At 39.0% G+C, this 17,175-nt stretch overlaps 1 protein-coding gene across 17 annotated transcripts in view; it reads left to right on the top strand.

Moving 5' to 3' along the window:
• Nucleotides 1–17,175, top strand: part of ate1 (arginyltransferase 1) — a 247,985-nt gene that overhangs the window by 123,234 nt on the left and 107,576 nt on the right. Inside the window, exon 10 of one of the 17 annotated variants that reach the window (XR_012388382.1) lies at nt 838–1,835. The gene's annotated coding sequence lies outside the window, so the exon portion shown is untranslated. 17 annotated transcript variants of the gene reach the window in all.

Here is a 17,175-nt window from a genome sequence, read left to right as displayed (position 1 = left end):
AATTTTGAGGTGATGTTTCATTTTCATTTGTGCACCTAATTCTCACCTAATTTTAACTCATTTTTACTCCTGTTTTTTTTATACTGCTCATTTTTATTATTTAACAGATTTTTTACTAAAAACGTGGTAATAATAATTAAAGTTGTTGTTTCATTTTAGACAGTCTTATATTCTTTATAGTATATAGTCTATATATTATTTAATAAAATAATTAATCATTTTTATAAAGAATTGTTTTTTTATTATTGGCCAATCGCTATCAGTATTTTTGCTTTCAACCCTGAATTTTCAATCTCAGTTTTATCTCTTTGTCATTTTAATTATTTCTATATTTTTTATTATTTCTATAATTTCTCTGCTTCAGCTTAAAGACTATTTCAGTTGCTTCCAAGGCAAGTTTTTCATCTAAAATATTATATTTCACATATATATCATTGAACAAACATTGTTTTCAGTATTTACAGATTGCATTTTATTCTTAACTCAAAGTCACATGCATTTATATGGTGAAAGTGTTGATGTATATCTGTAACGTGTATATTTTAGGTTGCAGGTGGCTTATAAGGCTCCTTATTAAACTTTTCCACATTCGTCAGGTAGAGGATATGGAGGGAAACACATGTGCACTCTGCTTCCCCTTCGTGCTAATGAAGATTGTTACCATTTATAGGAAACATGCTTTTATCACCTCATCAAGACGCTCCAGCATCACTGCTGCTGACGGCACATGTGTATATATGTGTGTGTATACACACATACATACATACATACATACATACATACATACATATATATATATATTTATTTATATATACATATTCATACAGTTGAAGTCAGAATTATTAGCCCCACTGTTTATTTTTTCCCCCAATGTCTGTTTAATGAAGAGAAGATTTTATCAACACATTTCTAAACATAATAATTTTTATAACTAATTTCTAATAACTGATTTATTTTATCTTTGCCATGATGACAGTACATAATATTTGACTAGATATTTTTCAAGACACTTCTATACAGCTTAAAGTGACATTTAAAGGCTTAACTATGTTAATTAGGTTAACTAGGCAGGTTAGGGTAATTAGGCAAGTTATTGTATAAAGATGGTTTGTTCTGTAGACTATCGGGATTAGCCCTAAAGAGGCTAATCATTTTGTCCTTAAAATGGTGTTTAAAAAAACACATGACTGCTTTTAGTCTAGTCGAAATAAAACAAATAAAACTAAGAACAAATAAGAAAATTTCATTGATCTGTTAAATCTTTTGTGCTCTTTTGTCTTCGAAGGTATTTTTATCTCTTTGCTCAGCATACCTCACCTCTTCATGTCTTCAAATGTCAGTGGTTCGTTCACGTTACACTGACAGTCACATATAAACTTAACCAATGTACACAGTCTGAGTCGATAGGAGTCATGATAATGACTTCAATGAACCTTCAATGAACCTAAACAAGCACATGTCACTCCGCTGCTAGTCCAATTGCGCTGGCTGCCAGTTGCTGCTCGCATCAAATTCAAAGCTCTGATGTTTGCCTACAAAGTGACTTCTGGCCTTGCTTCTTCTTATCTGCTCTCGCTTCTGCAGATCTATGTGCCCTCCAGAAACTTGCGTTCTGTGAATGAACGTCGCCTCGTGGTTCCATCTCAAAGAGGGAAGAAATCACTTTCGCGAACGCTCACGCTCAATCTGCCCAGTTGGTGGAATGAACTCCCTAACTGCATCAGAACAGCAGAGTCACTCGCTACTTTCAAGAAACAACTAAAAACTCAACTATTTAGTCTCCACTTCACTTCCTAATCTGCAATTGCCTCTCAGAATATCACACTAACTGTACCAAAAAAAAATAAAAAATACTAATACTACTAATACTTCCCTTCTTAGACTTTACTGACCTGAAACTTGCCTATAGCACTTATTCATTGTTGCTCTTGGTTGTGTAAATTGCTTCCTTGTCCTCATTTGTAAGTCGCTTTGGATAAAAGCGTCTGCTAAATGACTAAATGTAAATGTAAATGTAAATGATAATTAGTTCACCTTTCAAGTCTTCTGGTTCTTGAGTCGTTCGTTCATCACGTGACAGAATGACTCAAACTCGAGGACTCGAGAGATGAACGGTTCAATTCTTTTTCCAGCTCTAAATGTGTATGATTGGCCCGTGAGGAACTAATGACCAGATAGAAGACTCAAGAGATGAACGGATCAATTCTTTTTCTGGCTCTAAATGCATAAGGCTTCTGCCTTTCCGCGATAAACGATTTAAAAGACTTGAAATGAACGATACCACCTGCACAAATGTGCGCATGCGCGGATGAACGAATCACTCCCTGAGAGGACTCGTAGTTCCCGAGTCATATTGAAGATTCATTCAAAATGAACGAATCGTTCATGAAAGACCAATTACTAGTAATTACGCAAGTCATTGTATAACAAAAATATACCTTAAGGGAGCTAATAATATTGACCTTAAAATGGTTAAAAAATAAAAAATGCTTTAATTCTAGCCAAAATAAAACAAAAAAAATATTATAGGAAATACTGTGAAAAATTCCTTTCTCAGTTAAACATCATTTGTTAAATATCTGAAAAGAAAGTTCACATGAGGGCGAACAATTCCGATTCAACTGTACATCATCTCTGGTCAGATGTGTTGAAACTGATCAAGCATATTATGTGTGTGTGCTGATAAAGAGTTCTGCATGCAAAAATCTTAAAGACTTAATTATCATCGACCCCTGAACCACATGTAGTGTATCCGCTCGCTAAAGATGCATAAACAATAACACTATTTGAACTTCGCCTTCAAAGTCAAAAGCAAACCAACCTAACTAGATATGCCATTAGCGTGAATTCGGCTCATTCACCTGGTTGTATTTATCTAGGCGTGTTTGTGTGTGTTTGTTCACGTGTGTGTCACATGGCGTGCGTGGCAGCGTGTTTTGCGTCACCGACTTGCCCTTCTCCTCATGCACGCCTGTGTTGCATTTGTATGTCTGTTTCTGTTTGCCGTTTTAAATGTCTTTTTATTGACCTGCGATGTCTGTCCTGAGGGGAAACGCTCGTTAACAGTGGTGTTGTGTAATTAGTCGTCAGGATTTTATAGACCTCAAACCCTGCCTTTGCCTCATACCCCTGTTTTTTTTTTTTTTTCCACATGCATGCACAACATTTATGCTATTGCTTTCCTTTAGTCTCTACCTCCCGTGTCAAGGAATAGCTAGTTTAAATGTCTGCCTCAGTCAAGGTTATTTTAGTAAACGATAACTTAAATAAAAGTTACAATTATTGATTTAAAAATTGAATTAAAAATAATAATTAGCATAAATGAATAATGATTTTCTAAATTTATAAGCACTCATTCTGGGGTGTTAAATTTGGCCTGCTGCCAAACACATCAGTCATCTGCATTGGGGTTGTGCTGATAGATGATGCCATCTTCCATCTGATGGCTGATAAACTTTACGATGCTAAGCCAGCATCGCGATATATCGCTCCGCCCCACATTTATATTGATATATATAACCTATTATTTACATCTTAATAGCAATAACAATCTTTTCATGAGCTGTGTTAAATTTTACATATAGCTGTCGCTTGCACAGCTGACAGCATCGTGAGGATTAAATGAAGGATTATCCAGGACCTCTCACGCTTAAAATGTGTAGATTCAGTGACAAACGCTGTTACCTGCAAACCTCGTCCCACAGACTTTACAGTGAATGGCTTTAGTTATTTTCATAGCGGACTTGAAGCCACTGGAAGTCTTTTATCTACTTTTGGAAAAGTGTAAATGGTGGATTTAACATTTAGCACTTGATCACTAATAAGTAGGCCCAATCTTAGAGCGCAGAATTCCACAGATTTTCCGCATAATTCCACAGATTTCTGCAGATTTTGAGCCCATTATTAATTCTGTTTATTTACTTGAGTAAATGTGTAAATCTGAATTTATTCAGTTTTTATTCAGTAATTTATTACTTTTTATTTAATATATTAAGGTTTTAATATATTAGATTCTGTCTGGCCCTGCTAATAAGATGTGCCATTATTAGTAACTGTAGGTGGTTTCTAAAACAAAATCTGTCAGTGTTATTTTCATTCTCTCATCTTCAGCGCTTCACATTTTCGCGATTGTAGCTCCTGTCATTTGAAGGCAGAAGACATTGACTGAGTGATTGACAGCTGATATTAACCAATCCATAAGTGTTCAGTTCTAGAGCAGTGGGCCAATAAGAAGAGCACAAAGGCGGGGCAAGCATTACTGCTTTTATTTCACATAACAACTGTTTTAATCTGTTCCTCTTTGGCATTTTAGGTGCAAAGATGCTTTCTGCATAAATGTCTCCTAAATCCGCGCACGCGGTGAGGATTTTGCCGTGAAAACAGTGAAAATGTATGCACCCGCACAAATTCTTCCAAATATATTTTTAGGTCGCATAGATAAAATTTCGGGTGCATATGGGACCAAAGTGGTCGAGATGAGTCGTCTGCAAATGCCTTATTATGAGTTGGTCTCATGCATTTTCTATCAAGAACTTTGGTGCAGATTATGCACTGTGGCTGGGTCAGGGGCTCTTTGCTTGAAAAATAAAATAAAACCATAGTTCAGGTAACTATCTTGGCGTTTCCAGTATTGCTAGCGCTGTGACCCGAAATGTTTGAAGCTTCCTCACCTGGGTCTAGTATGCTTGGGTCATTACTATTAGCTGCTGAAGGCGAATCAGTGAGACCGTCTTTTTTTGTAGAGTACTAATTACAAATTTTCAATTTTTTTAGTCAGTCAGGGGATAAAATGAACTAACGGAACATGATCGTTCTCCTCATTGTCCATAATGTCCAATGCTAATTTTATTTTATGATTTTAAATATAACAAAACCTCCCACAAAGCTTGCTGAGGCCCCCTTGTGGGCCGGGACCCCCCTTTTGGCAACTGCTGATCTAGAGTTCATTAGAAAAACTTACAAAAGAGAAAATATATATACAGTATATACATTACCTGACAAAAGTCTTGTCACCTATTCAAGTTTTAGGAACAACAAATAATAACTTGATTTTACGTTGATCATTTGGTATCAGAAGTGTCTGGAATGGCAAAGAAAGCGTTCTTGCAGGACTCCCAGAGTTCATCAAGATTCTTTTGATTAATCTTCAATGCCTCCTCCTTCATCTTACCCCAAACATGCTCAATAATGTTCATGTCTGGTGACTGGGCTGACAAATCCTGAAGCACCTTGACCTTTTCTCTCAGGAGCTTTGATGTGGAGGCTGAAGCATGAGAAGGAGCGCTATCATGCTCAAGAATTTGCCCCCTCCTGTGGTTTGTAATGTAATGGGCAGCACAAATGTCTTGATACCTCATTCTGTTGACGTTGCCATCCACCCTGCAGATCTCTCGCTCGCCCTCATCCTGAATGTAACCCTAAACCATGATTTTTCCTTCACCAAACTTCACTGATTTCCATGAGAATCTTGGAATCTTGAGAATCCATGCAGGTTCCTGTAGGTTTTCTGCAGTATATGTGATGATTGGGATGCAGTTCAACAGATGACTCATCAGAAAAATTGACTTTCTGCCACTTTTTCAAATAGTCAACTAAAAGTCAAGTTGTAATTTGTTGCTCTTACAACTGGGATCAACAAGGTAAACATTAATCCCATGATAATAATGATAAAAGAAATAAAAAAATCTGAATTATTATAGTCTTTTTCTCAGTTTGTTTGTTTGTTTGATTGTCAGTGTATATTATTGTTTACAGTATATAGGTAGAAATTATCCCATAATATTATCATTATAATAAATATAAAGCTTACACTCTGTAATCTGCTTCTACAATCTGGAGCGGGTTTGTTAAACAAGTAATATCTATATATAATACATTTAAGACAAACCACTTGTAGGCTACACTCTCTCCTCTCCATATGCACCAGACACTCTCTTGTCGAGACTCCATGCCTGCGTTCCACTCCACATTTAGACATTCGCGTTTGAAGATTTGCACACCATGAAATCATTAGCACATTAATAAACAGTTTCCAGTAATGTAATCAGAGCTCAGGCGATGCATCTGGGTCGCAGAGGGAGCTGTTTTCGGGACAGGAGCGTGCCGTGCCATGCCGTGAGTTCCGGCTCTGAGAAAAATGGCAGTCGTAATGGAGCGCTGCTGTTTCCATGCGGGGTTAAATGAGCCATCGCTGAGCGCTGCGTCTAATGAGCGCTGTGTGTTTAGAGTGCCTGTGTGACTCGAATAACATTTGAGTCCTGCAGCGTTCTCAGTTCTTCTCCAGGGTCCGTGTTTGAGGAATGATGCTTTGACATTTAATGCTCTACGGGAATAATCACTGTAGTCAATAAATGGGATGTAATATAATATAATGGGGTTTTTGATTTTCTGTTGCGTTATACTCAGAAAGTCAGATTGTGAATATCTGTGTTACAGCTCCGGAATAAGTTACAGGGTGAATCCAGGCACATAATGACTTCTTATTTGCATAAATGGGCTATATGGTGCTGTATAATGGGCTTTCAAATTGGGGTGTAGGGACTACAAGAGGGTGCTGGAGGAATAAATTAAGAGGAAAATATTGTCATGATTTGTGATAATTGTCTCCATTTATGTGTAAGAAAAAAGGAAATATTTAAATATATTTCTAAGATTAAATTATTAACATATGACATTTTAATTATTAAGTTATTAAAATGATTAAAGATAACTATAGCATGATTATTATTTTATATTATGCATATAAGAAAATTCTATGTGTGTGTTTGTGCAACCCAGACTCATTGCTGATCCACACCCAGGTTTACATTTCTACATAACTGGAGGTATCTCACAGTTTTTATTTTTGCGAATCCACCAGAGGGCACTGTGTAGGCTTTTTGATATTGGGCCAGCTTGCTGTCGACTGACTGACCAGCCTGATCTCACTAGGAAACGCAAGCATTTTTACGTTTTGTCAGTTTAGTGGCCAGTTCGTACAAATTTGTACGAGTTCAGTTGTACTAAAATGTACGATTTTAAAAAGGAGGCGTGGCACCCAACCCCACCCCTAATCCCAAGAGTCGTAGGGTGATGAGCAAATCGTACTAAATTGTGCGAATTAGATCATATAAATTAGCCACTAAATCAAAAAGTTACAAATTGCTGTGAGATTGCGTTGGACTGAACGCCCCACCCCTGTCCCTTACCCCAACCGATAGTGTTTTTAAAAGCAATATAGAAAAAAAGCCGTTGCGTTCATGTGATTTTTACGTTTTCAGCCTGATGTTTATTTATTTTATTTATTTATTTTGCTTTTGTTTGACCTGGTTTCTGGAACCATTCTTTGCCGGACTCGAACTCCGTCATTGCGGTCAACTCTGCATCCCCGACATATACAGCGAGCCACTGGGCAAACGCCAGAAATGTTGTCTGTACGGAGGTAAGCAGTAAGCTGGTAGCGCTAAAAGGAACAGAAGCAGTCGGCGGCGTCATACCACCCCGTAGTGTTCTGATAAAAACACTATCACAGTATCTTGCTTCATATCATCCGATATCGATAATTATTTAATATTTTTAACAATACATTTGGGAATGTTAGGATTTTTTTTATTTAACCACTTTATTTTAATTTACCCTCAAAAACAAAAACATTTAAACAAAATATCTGAGCTTTTTATAATAAAATAAACATAAGTGTTTAAGAGACTCTTAAACTTGATAAATAAAAAGTGTTAATTAAATTACAGAACATACAAACTCCACACAGAAACGCCAACTGAACCAGCCGGAGCTCAAACCAAATAGTATTTATTCGATTTCTTCTGAAACTGGCACTAGGATACTGAACACGCTGTAAAAAAATCAGGGTTCCACACAATTCCTTCACAATTCCAACACTAATTGATTAACTTAACTTAATAGTTTTGACAAACTTAAGTGGATTAAACATAAAACAATTAGGTTGTCTAAAAAACACTGAAGAATTGTGTTGTTTCAACAAATTTTAAATAGTTTGGTCAAACAGCAAAAGTCATTTTTTAAGTGTGATGCAGCGTGCTGTACAACAGAATGCGCTTGGCTAGTTGGGTTGCAGCGTACGTTAACCTCTTTCATTGTTTCTCCAACACAGAAGAGCCACTGTATTGTAAATGAAAGAGGAATGTTAACAGCCTGACAAACAGCCTGCTGCAAACGGGACGCCACTGCACAGCCAAACAAAGCCCAACACAGGCCACCATATGTTTGTGATTTGGGCCCCTGCCTTTATTGTTGGCTTCATCTCTGTTTTGCTTGCCTTCACAGTGGCACAGACGCCGTCATTAGGCGGTTCGCTAAGGTCATCCAGGGGTCAAGGTGATGCCATTTCCCGCACTTCGGTCACGGCTACACAAACACGCCTGAAACCTGCACCACGAAATACTTCTGCGGAGGCTGTGCTTCATTATAACAGGGTGAAAATGCAATCTCGAGCATACCGTTAGATCATTATGGATGAAAGATGGGCGGCTGGCAGGTGGTGCTGAGAGCTTAACGTTGTTTTAGCGGCTCTCTCCGCTGCCTGAGGGTAGGTTAGCATGACAGACGTTGGATTTGAGTCCGGTCTGGTTCTGACAGAAACAAACCCCGGCACATGTGGTGCCAAAAGCTCTCAGTTTCACCGCAAGCCCTTAATCATAGCCGCTAGCAGCACAATGAAAGCACCTTCATCTCGACCGGCTGTGTGTACTTAATGCTGACAGCTAGTTTAAAACGTCAACCCACTAGACAAGCGCGCAGAATGAAAATAACTAACCTATCGGACTGGAATGTGGGCCCGCCAGGGCAAATGAGAGACTTATTGTAACACTTCTTTAGGAGATTGTAACCTGTATACTCTCAGAAATAAAGGTACAAATTCATTCATTGGGGTGGAACCTTTTCAAAAGGTACTTTTGGTACAAAAGGTCCATAAAGGTACATATTAATAACTAAAAAGTACAAATCTGTACCTTAAAGGTATAAAAGTGAATGTTAAAGGTACAAAAGTGTAGTCTAATTCCTGGTTTTCACTTAGTGGTACAGTTCAGTATGGTACGGTTTGATATGGGTAACCTATATCAAGCTTGTCTCTCCACTGCCAAATGGTACCATTGGTACCCTTTCTTTAGCCTTTCAAGGCGGTCGCACTTCGTCCCTATTGCAACTATTGCAACTCTCTACTAGCCGGGCTTCCAGCTAACTCTTTCAAACCTCTTCAGCTGCTTCAGAACGCAGCAGCACGAGTGGTCTTTAATGAACCTTAAAGAGCACATGTCACTCCGCTGCTCATCCGTTTGCACTGGCTGCCAGTTGCTGCTCGCATCAAATTCAAAGCTCTGATGTTTGCTTACAAAGCGACTTCTGGCTTTGCTCCTTCTTATCTGCTCTCACGTCTGCAGATTCATGTGCCATCCAAAAACTTCATCCAAAGAGCGAAGAAATCACCTTCCCAAAATCTCGCATTCAATCTGCCCAGTTGGTGGAATGAACTCCCTAACTGCATCAGAACGACTAAAAATTCAACTATTTAGTCTCCACCTCCCTTCCTAATCTGCAAATGCCTCTCTGACTCTACCGCTAACTGTATTACAAAAAAAAAAATTACTAATGTTTTGCTTCTTACACTTTACATACCTGAAACTTGCCTACAGCAATTATTCATTGTTGCTCTTATAGTTGTGTAAATTGCTTCCTTGTCCTCATTTGTAAGTCGCTTTGGATAAAAGCGTCTGCTAAATGACTAAATGTAAATGTCCCATATCTCTCCTTGATAGGTCCTCTTGTTTTCGTCTTATTTTATCTCAGAGGCTCTCCGTGCCTTGCTATCCAAACAAATAAGGAATTATGGATTTTAGTCTTTGAATGCGATTGACACCATCTTCTCGGCGAGAAGTTTGGGCTCGGGAGAGCCCCCTTGTCCTGTGGGGACGTTTGCAGCTGGATACGTGATGGACGGGTGGGAGAATAGCGCGTTGTGTGTCTGGCTGCTCTGTCTCTGGAGGATATTGACAATATTTACCTATTCGGAACTTTGATAACAGGTTTTCTGCTGGTGGGCTTATGTGGGGCCCTGGGGTATCGACAATTGATGAAAGCGGTCAGTGCTGCTCAAAACCCCACCAGGCTGGCTGGCTTGATTGAAATGCTGATGGGCAGGCTCAATAATAATTAGACTGCAATATTAGATCGCAAATTGGAAAACATTGGGGTGAAACTAGCTGCTTTCCAACAAGATTTCAATTTCACTACATGAAAGTGTATGTGACAAATAAAGGCCTGATTTGATTTGATTTGATTTGATTTGGTAGGCGTGGTGTTCAACAAAGTTGCAGTCATGGTCATTCTCACTGTAAGTTCACATACCGTATGAGAAGCAATTCTTACTAAACAAATGCTTTATATACACATAAATACTTGTGTATAAATAAATGTTAAATACTATCCTTTCTATGAACAGTATTTGATTATAGCTGCAGATCAATGATAATGCGAAATAGCCTACAGCAGGGGTGTCCAAAGTCGCTCCTAGAGGGCCGGTGTCCTGCTGATCTTAGCTCCAACTTGCTTTAACACACCTGCCTGGAAGTTTCTAGTATATCTAGTTAGAGCTAGATTAGCTTGTTCAGGTGTGTTTGATTAGGGTTGGAGCTAAACTCTCCAGGACTGAGTGTGGACACCCCTGGCCTACAATAATGTCTGCAATTATATAAAATAAGAAAAAAAACAAAAACAATTACAAAACAAAAAATACCCAAAACATACATTTAGGCCTTGTTTGGGTTCATAAACGATGCAAAACATATACAGTTAGTACTCTCATCTTTAATCTTCATCAGCACGTAAAAATCTTGTTAAAAAGTAATTCCGTCATTCCCGTGTTCATAATAGTCCAAAAGGCGATGGCAACAATTATACATGGCAGTTTTTTTCATGTTTTAGGTTGCTGAAAGAATCATATGCTCCATTATTTGTTTTGGCTTCTCCTTGGTTTTTCGCACTCTGCAGAAACTGAAACTACTCACGGTTTTAGACTGCCTCTTAAACAACAACAGGACACACAGCAGATTCTGCTCTTCTTGGCTTTGTAGCTGTTCATCAAGACGACCACAAGGTTTGTTTGAGCTCGGGTTGACTGTGGCTCACTATTATATGTATATATTATTACGGTGTAATATCTCAGCTGTGTGTTTAAAAATGGCGCTTTCTGTGTTTTCATTCTCCTGGCTTGTGCATGGGCAAGTGATGTTTCTCTGTAATTAATAGCATTTCACTCTACCTTTCGTTACCCTTTTGTTATGTTGAGTATCCTTTGGAAAGAGTACCCAAAGAGTAGTACAGTTTGCTTTTTGGTACCTTTTTACAGTGGAAACGACCATAAAAGCGTACCAAACCACACTGAAAAAAAATTATTCAGAGATGAATTTTTTTACTTAAGGTGGTTGTAAACAATTTATTTGTGTTAAATTTAAACAAACAAATTAAGTTGAACATTATTAAACTTAATTTGTTTGTTTATATTCAACACAAATAAATTGTTTGCAACAGTTCTGCATGCAACACTTTTTTCAGTGCATACCATACCGTACCACTCAGTGGAAATAGGCCATAAGGGTACTAATGTGCAGCTGTAAAGTACAAAAGTGTACCTTTTGAAAAGGCATTTGTACCTTTGTTTCTGAGAGTGTATAGTATTTTAGTGATGGAACAAAGTTTGTACTCTGAATGATGCTGGTTTTTACAGGACTGACCTCAAATTTACAGTAAATTGTTTCATTGTATGATATAATGTCAATAGACGCTTTCACACATACAGACCTTTCCGGAAAATTACCAGCAATTTTCCGTAAAGGGATCATGTGTGAACAGGCCCGTTATGAAAATACCGGTAAATTCGTTTTTGGAAAGAGAAGTTGTAACATTACCGGTAATTTGCCGGAATGCTGCGCTGTGTGAATGCAGAAGGAAGATTGCTGTTTTTCAAAATAAAAGCCTTCGGATATTTTTCCACATTTAGATGTTAGTCGGATAACATTTCTATGTTTCTTCTTAATTGCAACTGTGTAAATAAACATCGATAAAATGCTGATAATAAACCGCCGCTTGTTAACCTTCAAGCTCTGCTTCAGTTGCTTGACGCGTGTGCACGTGAAGGAGTGCTCCGGTGAGCGCCAGCACACACACATATACTATGAACATCTCGACATACAAAAGCGTTCCTCCTTGTTTTCACGAAGTTGTTCACAATACTTTTCCATCCACAGAATTTGTAATATAGTCAAATGTGTAAACATTTAGCTGCGGTTCTGCCTTTGGATGTCTCTGGGACAAAGCCACTACATGAATGCTAAAACTTTAAATAAAAGTAAATCCATCAACAAAAGCTCGATCCCTACTATGTTTACAAATACAAGCACAGCTATTTAGAGCTGGTTAATAATGTCAGAATTTACCAGTATTTTGTGATGGATGTGTGAACAGCTTTTTCTGGAAAAATTTCAGAACGTTCTCGCCAGTGTGAACAGCACTTTTGTTTTTAGTTTACCGGTAAAGGTCGTTCCAGAAATTTTCCGGATATTTACTGGTATCACTGTGTGAAAGAGGCTATGATCTCCTTATTCCAATGTACTACAACACTTAAACACTTTTTTTGCTCTTAAAGGTTCAGGACACACTGGAGAACTTTTTTTTTATATTAACAGATGTGTGTGTGTTGAGCATCAGTTAAGACAATGTTAGCACCTGTCAGCTTTAATTGTGGGGAAAACTGGATAATTTTGAGCTTTTGTCAGCTAATTTCAGCTTCGGGGTTTAAAATGATTTTTGGGGCGGGATCAATATCGGCGACTTAGCGCAGTACTGCAAGTGCAATGATGACGCGTCGGTTTCTCATTATTATTCATAGCGGAGTTTTCTTAACCTATGAGAAGAGCCGGCTGCTTAATTATTCATGAGAGCACGTGCTTTCCGAAGGCAGACCTGCCAGTTTCAAGCAAACTTTGAGACAAAGACCAACGGCACGCAGTAGCCGTTCATGAAGGCTCGCATGTGTTTGTTTCCATGATCCACGCGGTTTGTTGCATGTTTTTTTCCCCGCGATCTTGTCAGGGCCGATCATACAGCAAAGCTGTGTGTGTGTGTGCAGCAAGCATTTTTGTCGGGAGAGCAGTGCGAGAATTGAAGAATGGCAGACATTGACTTTTATCAGGAGTTCGTTCACATTCAGACACATCGCCGTGCTGCTGTGTTTGCCTAAATCCTCTATATTACCAGCAGGGTTAATGGTTAAAATAGACAGGCCAGGAGACCTGCTGCACTGAGTCTGCTGGATACGGGGATCAAGGGAGAATCCTCATTTATAGTGTTTACATGAACACACTTATCTTTATAATGATATAAATTGTGGTTATGTGTATATGAAATTACGAATAACAAATGTAGCAGGGCACTAAATTACTGTTTATTTCTTTGCATTTTAACTTTGTAAACTATAAACTCATGCGTCTCCTCATGGTTTGTGTCTCATTTTGTGAGCTAACTGACAACAACCGTTATTCGCTCCCCTTCTCCCCTGCTGGCCACGCCCACTCCTGCCCGATGCTTGCGGAGCTCCACGCCCATTAATCAAGCATCTTTTGAAAAAATTCTGAAGTAGACTTAAACCGAAAGTGCCGGAAAATGCCGGGTTTCAGACAAATCCTGCATGTTGTCCCAACATAAATCAATTAAGTTATTCCTTTTTCCAAATTGAAGTGGATTTAACATGAAGCAATTAAGTTGCCCCCCCAAAGATGTAAGAATTGTGTTGTTTCAACTCCTTAAAAAAAGTATAGTTAGAAGGAAATAGTTTGAAGCATTTTGACTTTTATTGTTAGAGTTACACTTTGTTTTAATACTGTAGGCTTTTTGTGAAGTGAGTGGCAGTTGTGATGTTTCTGTGTTGGTTTTAATTTGGAGGTGAGTGACCGCAGCACGGCAGTGTCTAAAGCTTCTCATACTGAAGGGATTGGCCCGAGTCGCTCCCCTGGTGTTGTGATAACGAGCCGCTTTCCCGCAGGTCTAACTGGACCCAGATGGGCCACGGAGAGATCCCGTTACAGCTACGGCTCTGCAGTTCCCCTCCCACCCAAACCATTGGCGTTTCATTGGTGGACTAGGGTGAATGAAGCGCCTCATTGGTGGACTAGAGTGAATAAAGCGCCCTCCTCGATAAACCGCTTGATTGAAAAAAGCCAGCGTGAAGGTTTGAGTGGGAAATACGATCCGGTGCAGGTAACGGTTTGGGGTTTTACGGCTGTCCAAAACACCAGACGTATTTTCAGACACGACTGCGCTCATGTCACATGAAGGAATGCGTGCTTTCATCTTCAGACTCAACAGTAGTTGTTTTTTTTCTTCACTGCCGCCCATGATTTATACATACACTCTAAACACGGTGAAAATTCACCCTCCTGCACAGGATTTCAGTGTAGAGATTGATTTTGTTCGTGCAAGGGTTTTTATTAAATTGCCTCTTGTAGTTCGTGTGTGCCTGGCATGGACTCTACACAAACAGGGAGAGAGACAGCTCTCAGCCCACATGTGGGAACTATTAGTAAGCTACTGTACACCCTGTGTTCCCTTACAAACACAGACTCCTAGATTGTTTGAGGACTGATTGACTCACTTTTACACAGGATCACACACAGAAGCAAACTTTTTTCAGCCATTTTAGTTGATGTGCTTGGTCATACTAATGTGGAAATATGAATCTGTAAGTCACATCAGAATTTACTGTTTAATCCATGTAATGTGTATTTATATAGCGCATTTATTGTGTATGGCCATACACCCAAAGCGCTTCACAATCATGAGAGGGGGTCTCTCCACAACACCACCAGTGTGCAGCATCCACTTGGATGATGCGACGGCAGCCACAGGACAACGTCGCCAGTGCGCTCACCACACACCAGCTATTGGTGGAGTGGAGAGACAGTGATAGAGCCAATTCGGTGGATGGAAGGCCGTGATCGTAAAGGCCGATAGAGGGACTTTGGCCAGGACACCGGGGTTACACCCCTGCTCTTTCACAAGAAGTGCCATGGGATTTTTAATGACCACAGAGAGTCAGGACCTCGGTTTAACGTCTCATCCGAAAGATGGCGCCCACTGACAGTGTAGTGTCCCCTTCATATTTACTGGGGCATTAGGACTCACACAGACCACCGGTTGAGTGCCCCCTGCTGGCCTCACTAACACCACTTCCAACAGCAACCTAGTGTCCCCTAGTGGTCTCCCATCCAGGTACTGACTAGGCTCAGCCCTGCTTAGCTTCAGTGAGTAACCGGTCTTGGGCTGCAGGGTGACATGGCTGTGGCATATGTGTATATCCATAATGCATATTTCTGGTATTCTTTTACAACTTATCATTGCATCAGTGGTGTAAAGTAACTAATTGCAAACACTCAAATTGAGTAGTTTTTCTCAGGAATTGTAATTTACTAAGTAGTTTTATTAATATGTACTTTTACTCCACTGCTTTCCTTCAACCTGCAGTCACTCTACTTTATTTCTTCTTGTCTATGGGGATTAGAAAAATCAGTTCTGTGATTCCTGTCCAAATCACACATAGAAGATAAATCGCATTATAATGAAGTACCTCAGACATGGGCGCTTTGTAATTGCAGCAAACTGTATGGAAGCATTAAACATGTCCAAGAAGATGTGCAAAATCTTTGCATGCATTGACTCAGAGACTTAATTAGATGCTGGTTAGACATTGAGTTTTGGTCACCTGACATAGAGTTTTGGTAATAGGTTATATGCCGAGCTAGTGCTGTTCCCATGCTGATACACTTCCGGTGACCTGTTATTGTGAACTTTTTTCCATTTTATACGGTTCCTTATACAGCATCAATGCTGTAATGTCAATAAAATACATTCAGTTAAATAAACTTTAGCATTCATTTAGTTGCTCAAGCGTAAAACGAGACACAAAGCTGTTTACTCGCACGCGCCCGTCAGAATCGGCAGGCTAACGCAGAAGCTCTATTAAATATACTGGGGTTAAATAAATGCTCAAATTATAAAGATATGCCGTGGGAAATGTAATTTAATGCAGTGCTTCTTGTACAATTTGAGACCCACTTTAAAGCGGATATCACTCAGCTAGTGGAGATCGCTGATTTTTAAAGAAAACAGACCTTAAACGCACCGGATTTTGCATTGGCATTCAATTCGCCTGAAGCGCTTAACCCAGGTTAATGGCAAATTAAAAGTCCTATTAGCATGCTTCGGCATATACCCCATTAAACATAAAAACCTTTCTAAAAATGTATGTTGTTACATGTTATTGTTCATATTTTTTTAAGTGTTATTTCTACCCCTATGAAGATAATAAATACCAACAACCCTTTACAAGAGAAATAATTTTCTGCTCATAGCTGAGTCTAACTCAGGCTACAGTATATGAAAGGTCGTTTATTATAATTTATGTTGTTTTTATTAAAAACAGCTTACATCACACAGTTTTTAAATCGTATATTATTACGTGTTTTTAAATGTAAGTGCTTATATTTATATTAGGGAGCCTTTGTTATTGTGCAGATACCGGCGGTCAAGTGAGAAGTTTCGGGGTGCGTGGTTGATTTGATGTACAAGCGTTTGGTGGGATGCTTGATTCCGCAGCCCCTTCCTCTGGCTCCATCTGGTTATCCCTCCTGCGCATGCCCAGGCTCTGATTTCAGCAGTCTTTTGTGACAGTTTGTGCCCATCATGAGGTGTTTTACCTTCATAATGTTCGATGGGAAAAGGCACTGTTGCATTGTCCTTATTTTTTTTTACAGTCGTTGGTCTCTCCCTGTCATCTGTTTTAACCATTCAATCAAATCATGATGTGGAAAACCAAGCACCACTCCTCTGTTTTGTTTTGTTGTTTTTTTTAATCATTTTTATTTTTCATTAGTTTTTTCTCTTAATTGTGTGCTTAAACTAGTGTACTTCATGCTGAGTAAAACACTGCCCTCTGTTTTATTATATCTTACACGTTTATCATGTTATGGCAAAGCTAAAACCATTTTTATATAAATTAGTACAATTCATCAGTGTTTGCTATTGTTTTAGAGCAGTCACTGAGTTTTTCGCAGCTTTAAAGAGTGAGCTGTAGGATATATTCAGACCCATCTCTCATTAGATTCGGTG

This window comes from Danio rerio, chromosome 13 (assembly GCF_049306965.1).
Source record: "Danio rerio strain Tuebingen ecotype United States chromosome 13, GRCz12tu, whole genome shotgun sequence".
Classification (NCBI taxonomy): domain Eukaryota; kingdom Metazoa; phylum Chordata; class Actinopteri; order Cypriniformes; family Danionidae; genus Danio; species Danio rerio.
This window is presented reverse-complemented; position numbering and strand designations above follow the sequence as displayed.